We start from the raw sequence: 14,401 nt of genomic DNA on the forward strand, positions 1-14,401 counted from the left end.
CATCTCCTGAGTAACTGGGATTACAGGCAGGCGTACCATACCCAGTTTAAAACCAGGCTTTTAATCCATGCATTTTCCACGTTGTTGTTTTTCTTCCTGCTTTCAAACTTTGGGGAGGCAGTTGATTGAGCTACTATTAAGTTGTATCCTTCAAATCTCTCAGTAAGCATTTAAAAAACTCAATGAAGACTTATTTATCTTTCAAAGCTGTATTGTGCTTTGAACACACCTTATAATCATGTCATTTTAAAACATGTAACATATGAAAAGTGATGTCAACTATTCATATTAATTTGACACAAGGAGAATTATTACTTACAAAAACAGTCCAAATCCCTTTATGGGACATTCAGTGCTTTCAAAAATAGGCTCCCACTCACCTAGTCCTATGAACTCACTCAGATTTACACTGAATACACAAAATTTCTATGGGAATTGTATTGTTGCTCAAAAATGCCAGGTTGCTAATCAGCTGCCATTATAAAGGGAGAATCTTCTGCCTTCTCTGGATGGGTCCAGTACAATGACAGGCTTCTTTCTATGTGAATGAGGGAGATAGGAGAATCGATGTCAGGGAGATGTGAAGTTAAGGAAGACCCCACAAGAAAAAGTCCTGTTTTCTTTATGAAAGTTTAGTACCCTACCTTAAAATTGACTCTTTTATTTAAACAAAGAGGCACATCTGAGATTCATTTATTTGTAATCATAGCTTCGCTTCTATTTGCCTTTGATTCTCTTATCTATCTTTCAAATTAGACTGTAAGAACCATTGTTTTTTAACTTAAAATCCTAGTGAGGCACTCTAAATTGATTCATTAATTCATTCAAGAAATGTTATTTTTGTGCTTGCTCCATACTAAGTGTCAGAATATAAAAACATGTTTCCTGACCTTAAAAATTGTTTATAAATTTAGTGGAGAGACAGACACATGCACAAATAACTATAGTGCACAGTGAATGTTAGTGCTATAATATAAATGTGGCCATAATAGGTCTCAATTAGTGTTCACTATTAATAATGGTGAAAATCAACTTTTTTGTTTTTTTTAAAAAACTCCATAGTTTGACAACTAAGACAATGTCTTAGAAATTTCTACTTAAAACTTTAAAAAAACTGTGATTAGTCTATATGTAGCCAGGAAAATGCAGGTGGTTACTGATATTTTGTTTATTTTTTTTACTTGATAGAATTTTTAAGAGTTTAATGATATTAAAACTTTAATAGTGCTCTTACTACTTTCCTTAGGTGAGTTGACATTGCATTTTGTTTTTTTCAGTAATGGATTTTGAACTCAGGGCCTTGTGCTTGCTATGCTTGTGCTCTACTGCTTGAGCCAGGCCTACAGCCCATTTTGCTCTGGTTATTTTGGAGATAGGATCTTGCTTTTTGTCCAGGCTAGGCTGGACTGCAATCTTCCATTTTAAGCTTCCCACTGTTGCTGGGATGACAGGTGTGTACCACCACATCCAACTTTTTTCTGTTGAGATGGTGTTTTTTTTGCCTGGGCTGGCCTCGAACCATGATCTTCCCAATCCCAGTCTCCCAAGTAGCTAGGATTATAGACATAAGACCCTGGTTAGGATTGTAAGTGTGAGCCACTGGTACCTGGCTTTACTTCAGCACTTTCTTGATGAAGGTTATGGCAAAGGTGACCTTATTCCTTATGAAATGTCACTTGATTGACTTGTACCATCATGGTAATTGCCAGTGTGGTGAGCTGGAACTGTTAGGGCTAGTGATAGAAGACCATCAGAGTAGTTTTTATGTTGGGTAAAGAGAATTGTGACTCTGCTGTCTCTGACTTTATTTCCTGGCTCTGAACAGCCAATGAATGTAACGTGGAATTGGTGGATCGAGTCCACAGATTTGCCAGAGATACTGAACAGATATTTTCCTTTTGGAGCCAGTTAGTAAGGCTGCTTACCATCCTGCAATGCCAGCTCCATCTGTTTTCTAAGCAGCTTGACCAGAAACGGAAAGAAAAAACTCTTAAATGTTTCCAGGTGGTAAGAAAATGGCTTGGGTCACCTTTTGCATGGACAACAGTACATGTGAACATTCAGAACTGTCCCCTAACTGAGGTTTGTCCTGGGATAGATGAAGAGATGAAGCTGAGGACAGTCATGTGTCCAGTGGATAAGACATCTGTTTTCTGACTTAGTGACTTTCTTTGGCTTTACTGTCACATGGCAAATCTAGTCATTTATATTTACAGCCTTTTACTGGGCAAATATAACCCTATAAATTCCTCCATATGTAGCTCCTTCTTTTTACAGGTGTTTTAGAATGATCTGAAGGCTGTGTTCTTAAGTACAATCCCCAAAGGAAGGAAAGAAGAAACCCTGGGCAGATCATTCTGACACTCAAGTTCCTGTATTTCTCCTTCCTGCTTCTTTTACTCTATAAGTTATGCCTTAAATTTTTATGAGATTGAATTTTAACAGTGCAGGTATTTGTTTCTCTGCTATCTTCCATAGAATACCTCCAAAGTGGCCTATGTTACAGTGCACACTGAATTAGCACTATTGTGTCTGTGGTAAAAGTATGGAGAGAGCTCTGTGTGGGACAGACACAGCATTTCTGTAAAACCTCAGAAGGGGTAGCTGGTGTTGCAAAATCAACTACTCCTTTTGACCTAAACCATATTCTGGTTTTTTGGAAATTATTGAAGGGTTAGAACTCTCCCCCCTTTAACATGGTTGGTAAAGTCACGTTTTCCTCCAAGAGCACAAACGTGCAAATGAAAGTGATTGTGTGCAGCAACTGACTTGAAGTTTCATTCAGGATTTATCCTTTGTTGCATCTTTCTTCTTTCTAACCTGCTTATCACACATTCAAATTCCATCTGTTTTTTTCCAGGTGTTATTTTTGGGGGGCTTTTTCTCTAGATCTTTTGGAGACAGTTTTCAACAACCAAACAAAACCTAACAAAGTAAAAGTGCCTTCATTCTTCAATAGAACTAGGGCATTGGATAAACTGAGTTCTTAGGGCAACTAAGAAAATTAAACAAGACATGCATGGAAAGTATATAGAATAAGGCTAAGGGTAAAGCAGGCATTCAATATAATACAGCTATTATCACCTCCTCCAGATGAAGTGCTCTCTTCTCCACAGAGTTGGCAACAATACACTTTCTAACCAGGTACCAAAAGTAGAGAGATGAAGGTGATGTGTGGAAGGGGAAAGAAAGGATTGTAAATGAGGAAAAATAGAGGATATGTGTTTAGTGTGGAGCAGTCAAGGAACTGGAAGAAAAAGAAGATAAAGATAAAAAAGAAAATAAAAAGAAAAAAGTAGTACAGACTTTTTTTTCTTTTGGTAGTACTGGGTTTTGAACTCAGGGCCTCAAGCTTGCTAGGCAGGTGTTCTTACCGCTCGAGCCATTCCACCAGCCCATAGTGCAGATTTTTACAAGCAATGATTTTGAGGGCTACTCCAAGACCCTGGATGCCATGGGTTGCTGGGCCCTTTACCTCAATGTTGGCCTACTACTGTTTTCTTTTCTTTATGGTCTAACTTTAAGCCTGTGCTTCAGATCATCTGGGAGATTTTCCAGATCCAATTCTATAAAACATGGGTTAAAATTATTATCTTAATTTTTCTAGTGTGATCTAAATAATCATAATCATTCATTAGAAACTGAACCAGTTTCTAATTCATTAGAGCATAATTATTGCCAGAGAGGATATTTTAGATAAGTCATTTTTTTCATATGTCTCCCTCAAAGGATGCAGTTACTGAATTATCAAGATTTTTTCTTGGTGATGTATTGTCACCCACAAGCCACCCCCTTAAAGAAATTGCAAAAAAGCCTGGTCCTGGTTGATAAATAAAAGAAAAAAATGGTTACCTTTTCAGGCCTCAAGAACATCATTTTGGGCATTAAAGTAGCAATTTTCTAAGTGATATCTTTGTGGCCTGAAAAAAACAAAGCAACTCCAAAAAGTTGAAGTTTCTTATGAGAGTATTAGCCAATTTGGGTCCTGGAAGAGCTTATAAAGGCTGCCAGTGTCAAAAGACATTGAGAAATGGCTTTCTTCCTCTGTGGTCAGGGAGCAGGATTGGGGAGGACAAGGGCTCTGCTCAAGGGTGGAGAGGAGCCACCATTTACAGAGCCACTCCAAACTACCCATCTTTTAGCCCCTCTTTTGAAGAATGGAGAAAGAGCACTGCTGAGGTGCGTGTGGAGGACAATTAGATTTATTGGCTTCTGTCCTACAGTAGGGTTTCATAGGATCATCCTAAGCACTCAGAACCCTAGAAGGTTCTGCCAGCTCATAAATGCGAGATTTCAGTTTGGACTCATAGGATGTGTCTGAGCTAGTCAAGACTGACAATGTCCTGCTTTCTGGATAATGTCCTAGGCCTTTTGCACTGAGAGACAAATCTGGACCAAAAGTGACAGTACTATCATAACTATCAACCAGAGCAGGTTATTTATTGGGTACAGTGGATGCTTTCTCAATGAATGAACCAATGAACCTGAATGGCCTCATGGGCATCTGAAAAAACAGATTCATACTTTGGAAAGAAGAAGGAGAAACTCAGCCAGTGTGGAATTGCACTAACAAATAGCTAGTTGGAAAAAAAAAATGGTTTAGAATCCCCTGGAAGAGGCATAAACTGAGAGAGAGTAGTAAAGAACCTAAAAGTAAGAACTAACTTGCTATGTCTGAAAAACAAAGAAGAGCAGAGTGACAAGGGACAGGGCGGCAAGAGATGAAGTTCCAGACTGGACAATGTTGAGTTGTGTAGAATACAGAATGATTTTGGGTCATTCTAAGCATAATGACAAACCATTAGGAAGTCTAAGGAGAAGAAATTTAAGATAGTTTCATAAGACCACATTGGTAGCTCTGTGGAAAAGGGATTGTATAGGAGCCAGAGTGGATGCAGAAATTAACCCAGAAGCTAAAAAGTTCAAAGAAAGGGTGATAGCTTAGCCAGGGAAATAGCAGCAAGAATTATGGAAAAGTAAAAAGGTTCAGGAAGTATTTTGGAGGTATGCTTTCTAGATCATACCCATGGGCTGGTGTGTGAGGGAGAGAGAGCAACTAGGTTCTGGTGTTATTTGCAAGGATTGTAAGATATATATTTAGATATATTTAATTAAACATTTTGTTGAACTCATTAAGATAACTTTTAGATATTCAAGTTGATGTCAAGTAGGTAGTCTGAGTAAGAAGTACAGAAGAAAACTCAGTCTTTGAATATTAATTTGGGAAGTACTGGAAGAAGAAGGTATTTAAAGGAAAACAAAATCTTGTGCTAATTCAGGCCAAACTCAGCCACCCCAAGTCAATATTTAGTGAAGTACTATAAGTGCTAAGGATAAAGAGATCAAAAAGACAGAGGCTTCCACTCAGGAACTATTTGTTGAGGAAGAGGCAGACCATGGTACTATTATTCTAATGCAATGGTAAAATGGAAATGGCATCAGAGAAAGAAAATTATAGCAAGTTACTATGCCTGAAATTATAAGAGGCAGCAGAGACAGGAGGTGACCTGCAAGAGACTCATTTAATTGGAAAAATTTTCTTGTTAGTCCCTTGCTCTTAATATTGGAGCTTAATTATAGACAATAGCAATTTGATAAGGTTGGTTGCAGGATTGTTATGTGGATAAAAGTATTTGCAATCTTTAAAGACCCTTTGATTTTGGGCGAGGCAATAACCACCCTGGGACTCAGCATTCTCTTCTGTGAACAGACAGGCTTGGATTGGATCAACAGTCTCCTGCCTCAGAGAGATGGTAGGGTGAAATTCTTTGTTTTAACTTGAATTATATCAAATCAGCTGGAAAGTGGAGCAAGATGGAGGGATAGGACTCTCCAGAGATCTCACTGCCCACCACCTCACTACATAAACATGTTTGAATAACTATCTATGTAAAAAATACCTTCACAAGAGTTAAGGAAACCAGGTGAGAGATTACAATACCTGGTTCTAGCATGACAATAGGAAAAGACTCATTGAAGAGGGTAATTATATACTCTCAGTGAAGTAACATTGTTATTCTTTGTTGAACAGAAGCTCTAATTAATTGTGGTTAATAAAGAAGAAAAACAATTATTGCCAAATTAATGTAGCTTCATAGACAAATATTTCAAACAATAGGTACACAAGTGGACAAAAATAATAGGTGTATTTGGTGGTGCCTGGGTATTTATAGGGTCAACATCAGCTGTAATAGCTATACTTCACAATTTGATGTCTCTTCCTTTTCTTTTCCTCCTTCATTTTTAATTGTACTAGTGGTTCAATTTCTTTACTACTTATTTTCACTATTTGTAAAATAGTAAGGAAATTCGTATTCAGGGAATTAATTTCTTACTCATGACATAATGCAACTCTTACAAGGCACCTTTGTAATTTACTAAAAGTAAATTGGCTAAATGTCCTTATCTGGATTCATCTTTAGTGGTTGAGCCATTTAGTCCCAGAGTCGTTTATTAATCTCAGAAGCAGGTCAGTTGTAATAACTGTGCTTTGCATTTCTGTAGTATTTACTTCCAGGATTGCATATTAAATAATTTATTTATTAATATACATATTGATTCTATGAAGTTGATAAAAACTGAATTACATTTTTATAAAATTGGAGATTGAGTGAGTGGACAGCCATGAGACATTTCTATTCTTGAGGGTGGTGGGGGAAACCCAGGCATATATTGCTGGACATGAGACATTTGGTCACAAAAATCAGTCAATATATAGTTAAGCCTGTATTTAGGAGATAAGAGGCAGGGTCACCAAAATTTTTTAAAATAAGGATTTGGATATATATATATTTACACGTATGTATATATATATATGTATTTACATGTGTATATATATATATATATATATATATATATATATATGTATCTCAACATATCTGAAAGTGTGTATCTTTTTGTTGATGGTATTGGGGTTTGAACTCATGGCTTCATGCATGTTAGACAGGTGGTATTACCACTCAAGTCACTACCCCAGCCCTGGAAATGTATATCTTAAGAAACATCAGTTGAACTCCTTTACAGGGGCTTAAGATTTTGTATTGTTTTGTTTTGAATTTCTTTTTTTTTAAAATTAGGATTCATTGTATGGCAGGGATTCAGAGTGACAATTCCAATTAGACTTATATTGTATATTAGCTACATCACCCCCATTGTCTCTCTTCCTCAACCCCCTCCCTGCCCCACTGTTTTGAATTTCTTGTGTCAATGAGGCACCACGTTCTTTTCGTTGCTTAGAGTGTTCAAAGAGCAAAGCGTCCTTTGACTTTGAATGTCAAGATGGCCCACACACATACCAAGTGTTGGCCTTCTTAGTCTTGACTGAGTTGGGTTAGGATAGATTACAATGGAGGGTAGTTGATCTCATTTCTAGTTAAGTTAACCATAATGCTCATATGCTAAGTCCTTTGAATGACATTTCCATATCTATCCAAGACCAATTAAGACAAGGAAATAAAAATCAAACCTAAAAAGGAAAATCAGTCCATCTTTCAGATGCAGTTTTGCCAGGCTCTTGTTTTATGTGTTGCCCCAGGGCTGGACAGGTCTCTGGAAATGGAGGTGTGTCTCCCTGACTTTTGCTGGATTCAGTAGCCTGCAACCTGGGACTGAGTTTACTCTGTCTCACAGCATTACATCTTGCCACTCATGCGAGGACAGGATCCTGTGGGCTTCAAATGATTTGTTTCAAGATGCATGGAAAGCTCGAAATGGAAGTTAGAAGACTCCTATGACTTTTTACATCCCCAGTTACTGTTTTAATACTGCTGAAGTTTTTCCTTGTTCCCTTATCCACTGAATCATAATCTCTTAACTTCCTATGGATGCGAAACTAATGGAAAGGCATGTTGAAATACAACACATTCAATCCACAGTGCAGGGGTAAGAATCATTGCGGGAATGTGTATGTTTGTGTGTTTCTAAGAAAATGTGTCAATTTTCTTCTAGACCATGTTTAGGTTAAAATTTTAATAGTAAAATGAAAAGTTCCTGGCTCCTTCTTAAGCCAAGTAAGAACACATTTGCTCTCCTAACCAGAGATGTTTGAATCCTTTCTTGTCTTTGATATATGTCTTTTGGTACTTGTCTTTGACCAACCAGTTCACAAAGTTGTAGAGAATAGAAAAGCATCAAGCAAAGCAAGAGGTTAAAGTTTATGTGATTAAGTTTTCCTTTTGTTTCTAATGATAAATTTGTTTTTATCACAACCCTTTAGTAATATTAACAGAGAAGGTATTTTATTTAAGTGATATATGGATGAAATTTGTTTTACATGTAAAATGTGTAATTTACTTCTGTTTTAGTAATTTAAATGACTATTACAGTTATCAATTATTACACTTCAAGGACTATTTAGGTATTTTTAGGCTATTTGCTCCTATGCTAAAAAATGGCTCAAGGCTTCTATGGTTTTAAAGTTTCATGTCAGCATTTGGCAGGTTTTCAGGTTGCTTTTAGTATTTCAAGGGAATTGACTATAGCAACCTGTCCGTACCTTCAGTTCCACTGCTTTGAATCTTCTAGAGGCTGTGTAAGCAGAGAACCAGCTGGCTAATGGTACCTTTGAAGTGCATTGTTCTTGTATATTAATAGGCTTAGAGTTAGCTATTACTCAGCTACATCTAGCTCAGAATGGTATCAGCTATATCTAAAAGCATTTTTGAAAAAATGTATAGATGGGAACATTAGTTATTAGTGTCTGTGCCCCTCATCTCTACCCCAAGTACTTTTAGCTTTCTTCTGGCTTCCCTGTTCTGTTGTGCATGACTGAATTCACCTGAGGCCTACCTGCCCCATACTTAGGTAGAAGTGTGGCATTGCTGCAGTGGAGAGACCAAGAGCTCTGGAGCAGATCTCAGGTGTGATTTGGGCTCTGTCATGATCCTGCTGTGTGGCACTGGGATTGTTGTTTTATCTCCCAAGCCTTGGTTTTATCAACTGGAAAATGAGAGTGGAAAATAAATACTCCCTAAGGAGAATGATAAGTGGGATGAATTCAATTATGATATATGGTAAGAACTTTTGTATATGTCACAATGTGCTCCTAGTACAACAACAAATGATAATAATAAAAAGAAAATAAACACTCTCCAGAGTTATTCTGAGGACAAGATGACATGTATGACATAATATCTAATATTGCTGAGCATATACTGTGCCAGGTACGTAGTTACCACTCATAAGTGGCGGGTCCTGTCAACATAGCTGGCTCTGTGTCCTTACTAGTCAGACTTTACACAATTGGTCTACAAGTCTTCACACATTCTTCAAATGCCATAGAAAATAACAAGAAGGTAGAAGGGAATAAATCAGAAAGAATCTACCATGTACTATGTTAGATATTTTTCTTTCATTGAATCATCTGTTCATAATAACAATTTGAAATAGGACCTATTTTTCTCATTGCATAAATGAAAAAAATAAAGGCCCAGAAAGATGGTTTTATATTTTTCTACCCATCAGAGAAGGCAACAAAATGAACAGAACACATTTAGTACAATTGAGATCTTAATTCTTAAGAATAAGTTGTAACCCTGACATTAATAATCTAGTTTGCACTGTATTTATTTTCAAATCATCAATCATATTTTTCTTTTATAGAGTTAAACAGTAATGTGAAAAACATCTTTTCCCACACATTAAAAATAGATATATCAAGTTCATTTTATTCTGCTCAACATAGAGGTTTTCCTAGCTCCTTGCATGAGTTAAAGGCTAAATTACTTTGTTCAATCATAATACATACTGAGGCTTGTTTTTACTGCCAAAACTGTTCTTTGGTTTAGAAAATTTCCCCAAGGTCATTTAGAAGTATTCCCAGAAAAGATGAAAATGCCAAAAACCTGGTCAGTTTTTTTTTTTTTCAAGTATTGCCCCAAGAATGGAAGGAATCTGGGAATCAAGAATGTATATGTATCTGGTCACAAGGAGAAGAGAGGTTACTTGAACGGAAGGGACTCATTCTATATCACTTTCTTTCAGAGTTGACAATTTCTTTCTCATTCTCTTGCTAACTTCATGTATTGTGTATGCAATCTTCTCTTATTTTCAATATTATTACTTTTTCTCCCGAGGAAAAGGCACTTGAGAAAAATTTCTTTTTCACTCCACCTTTTCAAAGGAATGTGTAAATTAGATGTAGCAAATTTGTAATTCTATTTCCATCTTTAAAAAGAACTATCACTCAGACATTGCTCTGTTCTGTCACTTTAAATCAGAAAATGGCTCCGTCTGGTTTATTTAGTTTTTGATAGCTCACACTTCAAAGAAAGGCAAGGGTTATATCCGCTGACAATTGTGTAAGCCTGCGCAAGCAAAAATAAAATTCTCCCCGACCCCTGCAGGGATCAGTATATGTATCCTGAAGCAGGAGAGATCTGATGACGTCTGTTGTGGTTTGCTGACTCTCAGCAGGCTTGCTTCTGCAGACTTGACTCAGAAAAAAGAATCCCACCAGCTTCTACAAAATTGTGCCCAAGAAAAGATTATGAACACAAATACAGAGGAAAAAGGCTCTGGTGTTACTTTTTGGTCTTAAAATTCTGCATATGTGTCTGTGTTTGCACACACTCACCTATGTGTGTATTTCAACATCAAAATCCAAATTCAATGTAATATTTTACAATCTGTTGTAGCTCTACAATGAATTAGTTTAAGCTCTCGGGCAAAATTCTGACAGCAACAACTCACATGCTACTGGCTTAACTTCCATTGATATCCACGTGGACTCCCCAAGGTCAGATTTAGTTCTCAACTCATGGAAAAATAACAGAGAGCCAATGTGTTTTATGCATTATCATTTCAAAGACTTGAGGTTTTAAATAAAGATACAAATCACCGATATTTAATTTTGCCTCTAATTTTTATTTTACCTACTTTCAAAATAGCTCCCAGGTATTTCTAGACATGAATCAGTTATGTAACTACTGTCTACTTTGGTGGCCACATCATCAATATAGGGATAAAAACCCTTGCCACCTATGTCATGTCACAGAAGTGTTTTAAAAAACTTATGACTAGAGGGTTGCATGAGCCTCACACACGGAAACACAGCAGACAAAGGATTTTCCACAGGGCTAAAAGTTATACACTAGATAAAGTCTTATAAAATCTTGCAAACTAAGAGTGTATTCATAAACTGTATAATTAAAATTCATTTTAATACGAATGGAAAATATGTCACATATATATGTGTACACAAAAAAGAAGAGAAGCACCCAAATTGATTAAATATTTATTATACAGTATTTTCTTAGAAAGGTTTAGAAAATAAAGTTCATACTTTGTACAAGGTGACACTGACAATGGCAGCAGTAGTGTTAGAGATTTTTTTGCTATTTTAATTTCCTGTATAATTCAAGTTTCCCAAATAAACATATAGTTCTTTCAGAATCAGGAAAATTATCTCAATAAGTATCTTTTTAAAAAAACTAATTGTATAAGGGAGAAATTATTTGAATGTAAATGGTAGAACTTTGAGGAAAAAAACCTCTATGAATGCCAAAAGAATGAGTTTGGGGTGAGATATGAATGAAATAAATGAGTTGGTCCAATTTAGTGCCAGTCCTAGAATACTTGGGTTTGAACCCAGTATGCAATAAGAATAGCTCAGGGAAAATCTGTTATTTAAGATTATCCAGTCTTTGCCATAGCTATATGTTTGTCCATCCTTTGTCTTTATATGTTTGTCCATCCTTTGTCTTTATATTTTCCAGCAGTTAAAGCTAGTTTTGTTAACTCAAACTAATACACTGTTAAGTGTTAAAAATTTAATGTATTCAAAAATACAAAAGGATGATTCTAGTAGGTAAGTTACCCTTATTCCCACTACACCTATTACACTGGATTTCTTTGAGCTCTTCTAACTTGCTGCAAGCTTTCTCAGGTCTAGATCCTGTCACATCCTGTTCCATCTTTCTTTCTTTTTTTTTTTCTTCTTTTATTATTCATATGTGCATACAAGGCTTGGGTCATTTCTCCCCCCTGCCCCCACCCCCTCCCTTACCACCCACTCCACTCCCTCCTTCTCCCCCTTACCCCCTCAATACCCAGCAGAAACTATTTTGCCCTTATCTCTAATTTTGTTGTAGAGAGAGTATAAGCCATAATAGGAAGGAACATGGGTTTTTGCTGGTTGAGATAAGGATAGCTATACAGGGCATTGACTCACATTGATTTCCTGTGCGTGGGTGTTACCTTCTAGGTTAATTCTTTTTGATCTAACCTTTTCTTTAGTTCCTGTTCCCCTTTTCCTATTGGCCTCAGTTGCTTTTAAGGTATCTGCTTTAGTTTCTCTGCGTTAAGGGCAACAAATGGTAGCTACTTTTTTAGGTGTCTTACCTATCCTCACCCCCACCTTGTGTGCTCTCGCTTTTATCATGTGCTCATAGTCCAATCCCATTGTTGTGTTTGCCCTTGATCTAATGTCCACATATGAGGGAGAACATACGATTTTTGGTCTTTTGGGCCAGGCTAACCTCACTCAGAATGATGTTCTCCAATTCCATCCATTTAGCAGCGAATGATAACATTTCGTTCTTCTTCATGGCTGCATAAAATTCGGAACCCTCTTACACTGCTGGTGGGAATGTAAACTAGTACAACCACTCTGGAAAAAAATTTGGAGGCTACTTAAAAAGCTAGACATCGATCTACCATTTGATCCAGCAATACCACTCTTGGGGATATACCCAAAAGACTGTGACATAGGTTACTCCAGAGGCACCTGCACATCCATGTTGATTGCGGCACTATTCACAATAGCCAAGTTATGGAAACAGCCAAGATGCCCCATCACTGATGAATGGATTAAGAAAATGTGGTATCTATCCATCTTTCTATGACACTCCTTCATCAGGCTAATTCCTACACATATTATAGGGACGAATTTGGCTTTTATCTCTTTCACAAATCCTAGCCTGGTTCCCAAGATCAAGTTTGATGGCCTCCCATGTGTGGCTGTGGCCATTCATGTTCACTGCTCATAGCATCATAGTACACTTCTCTTTCTACCACTGTCTGAACACCACTCAAGGGCAGAGACCATTGTGCCTGGTACACAGAAAGTTGGATTCACTGGATAAGGTCTTCTGTGACTCCTCCCAGTTAAAACACTCTGGTCTACAGGATTCAGAAAGACCTCAGTCTTGGCCATTGTTATTTTATCTGTTTTTTTCTTCCATAAAGGAACTGATGAAAAGAGGAAGAAATTTTAAGATTTATTACAAGGAAATTTTAATTTAACTTATTGCATAATTCATTTAGTCAAGTTTGTTATTCATAAAAAATACCTTGGCCTGTCTTACAGAAGTGACTACATACACATTGGAATTTTAAAAATAAAAAAAAGATGAAAAAGATTTTTTTCCACTCTATTATAATTCTCAAAGGCAAACATTTGTGTTAGTTCTACACATGTTACATCAAAGATAACATGATTTGTGCTTCTTCTTTGAAAAATATCCTACATCTGTAAGGCATTAGATTTTGTCTTCTTCTTTTGTTATGTTGGAAGAGATCCTTGACTGCTTCATGTCTCCATTTTTCTAACTGTGGAATGGGGCTTAATTCTGCTCTCCACAGTGAAAGATAACATTAAAAAAAAGTTCATGCTAGGGTCTAGATGCTAACTAGCTATTAACTAAAGTGGGGAAAAACTACTTCCACATTGTATTTTATTTGTCAGAGTACTCTCTTTTGCCAAAGGAATTATATCCTTTTTCATCATATATATATATGGAGAGAGAGAGAGAGAGAGAGAGAGAGAGAGAGAGAGAGAGAGAGAGAGAGACTTTAATACTTCTTTAATTCCCAGCTAAAATGATTGAACTACTAAAAACCAAGGTATTGTTCATAGGTGATGCTCTAAACACCCTCAAGAAAATGGAAGAGACATTAAACACACACTTATATTCCCTAACTTTTCTATACCACTACTCTGAAATTCTATCCAACCCCTTGTTTCTGCTGGTTCCACATTCGTGGCTTCAACCAACTTTGGATCAAAACATTAAAAAAAAATTGCACCTGAGCTGACATGTACAGACTTTTTCCTTAACATTATTCCTGAAACAATACAGCATAACAACTATTTACATAACATACTATATTTGGTATTATAAATAATCTAGAGATGATTTCAAGTATATGCAAGGCTGCGCATAGGTTATATATAAAATACTATGCCATTTTATATAATGGACTTGAGTATCAGTGGATCTTGGTGTCTTTGGGTGAAGGTACCAGAACTCATTCTCATAGACTCTAATGGTGAACAGGCATATTAATAATACAAGTAAGTCAGGACAAAGTAAGTAGTTACTTAAACCAGTCAGACGCTATCACTGTAGGTTGAGTCAACATGTCAATATCTATAGCAATCTTGATTTCTCCTATTTTCTAG

At 36.6% G+C, this 14,401-nt stretch overlaps 1 protein-coding gene and 1 long non-coding RNA gene across 7 annotated transcripts in view; one reads left to right on the forward strand and one right to left on the reverse strand.

The window, feature by feature from the left end:
- Window positions 1-14,401, reverse strand: part of Pde7b (phosphodiesterase 7B) — a 309,490-nt gene that overhangs the window by 156,556 nt on the left and 138,533 nt on the right. The gene's annotated exons all lie outside the window — the stretch shown is intronic.
- Window positions 1-14,401, forward strand: part of LOC141423302 (uncharacterized) — a 55,110-nt gene that overhangs the window by 8,724 nt on the left and 31,985 nt on the right. The window lies entirely within an intron of this gene.

The sequence above is a fragment of the Castor canadensis genome, chromosome 1 (genome assembly GCF_047511655.1).
Source record: "Castor canadensis chromosome 1, mCasCan1.hap1v2, whole genome shotgun sequence".
NCBI lineage: Eukaryota > Metazoa > Chordata > Mammalia > Rodentia > Castoridae > Castor > Castor canadensis.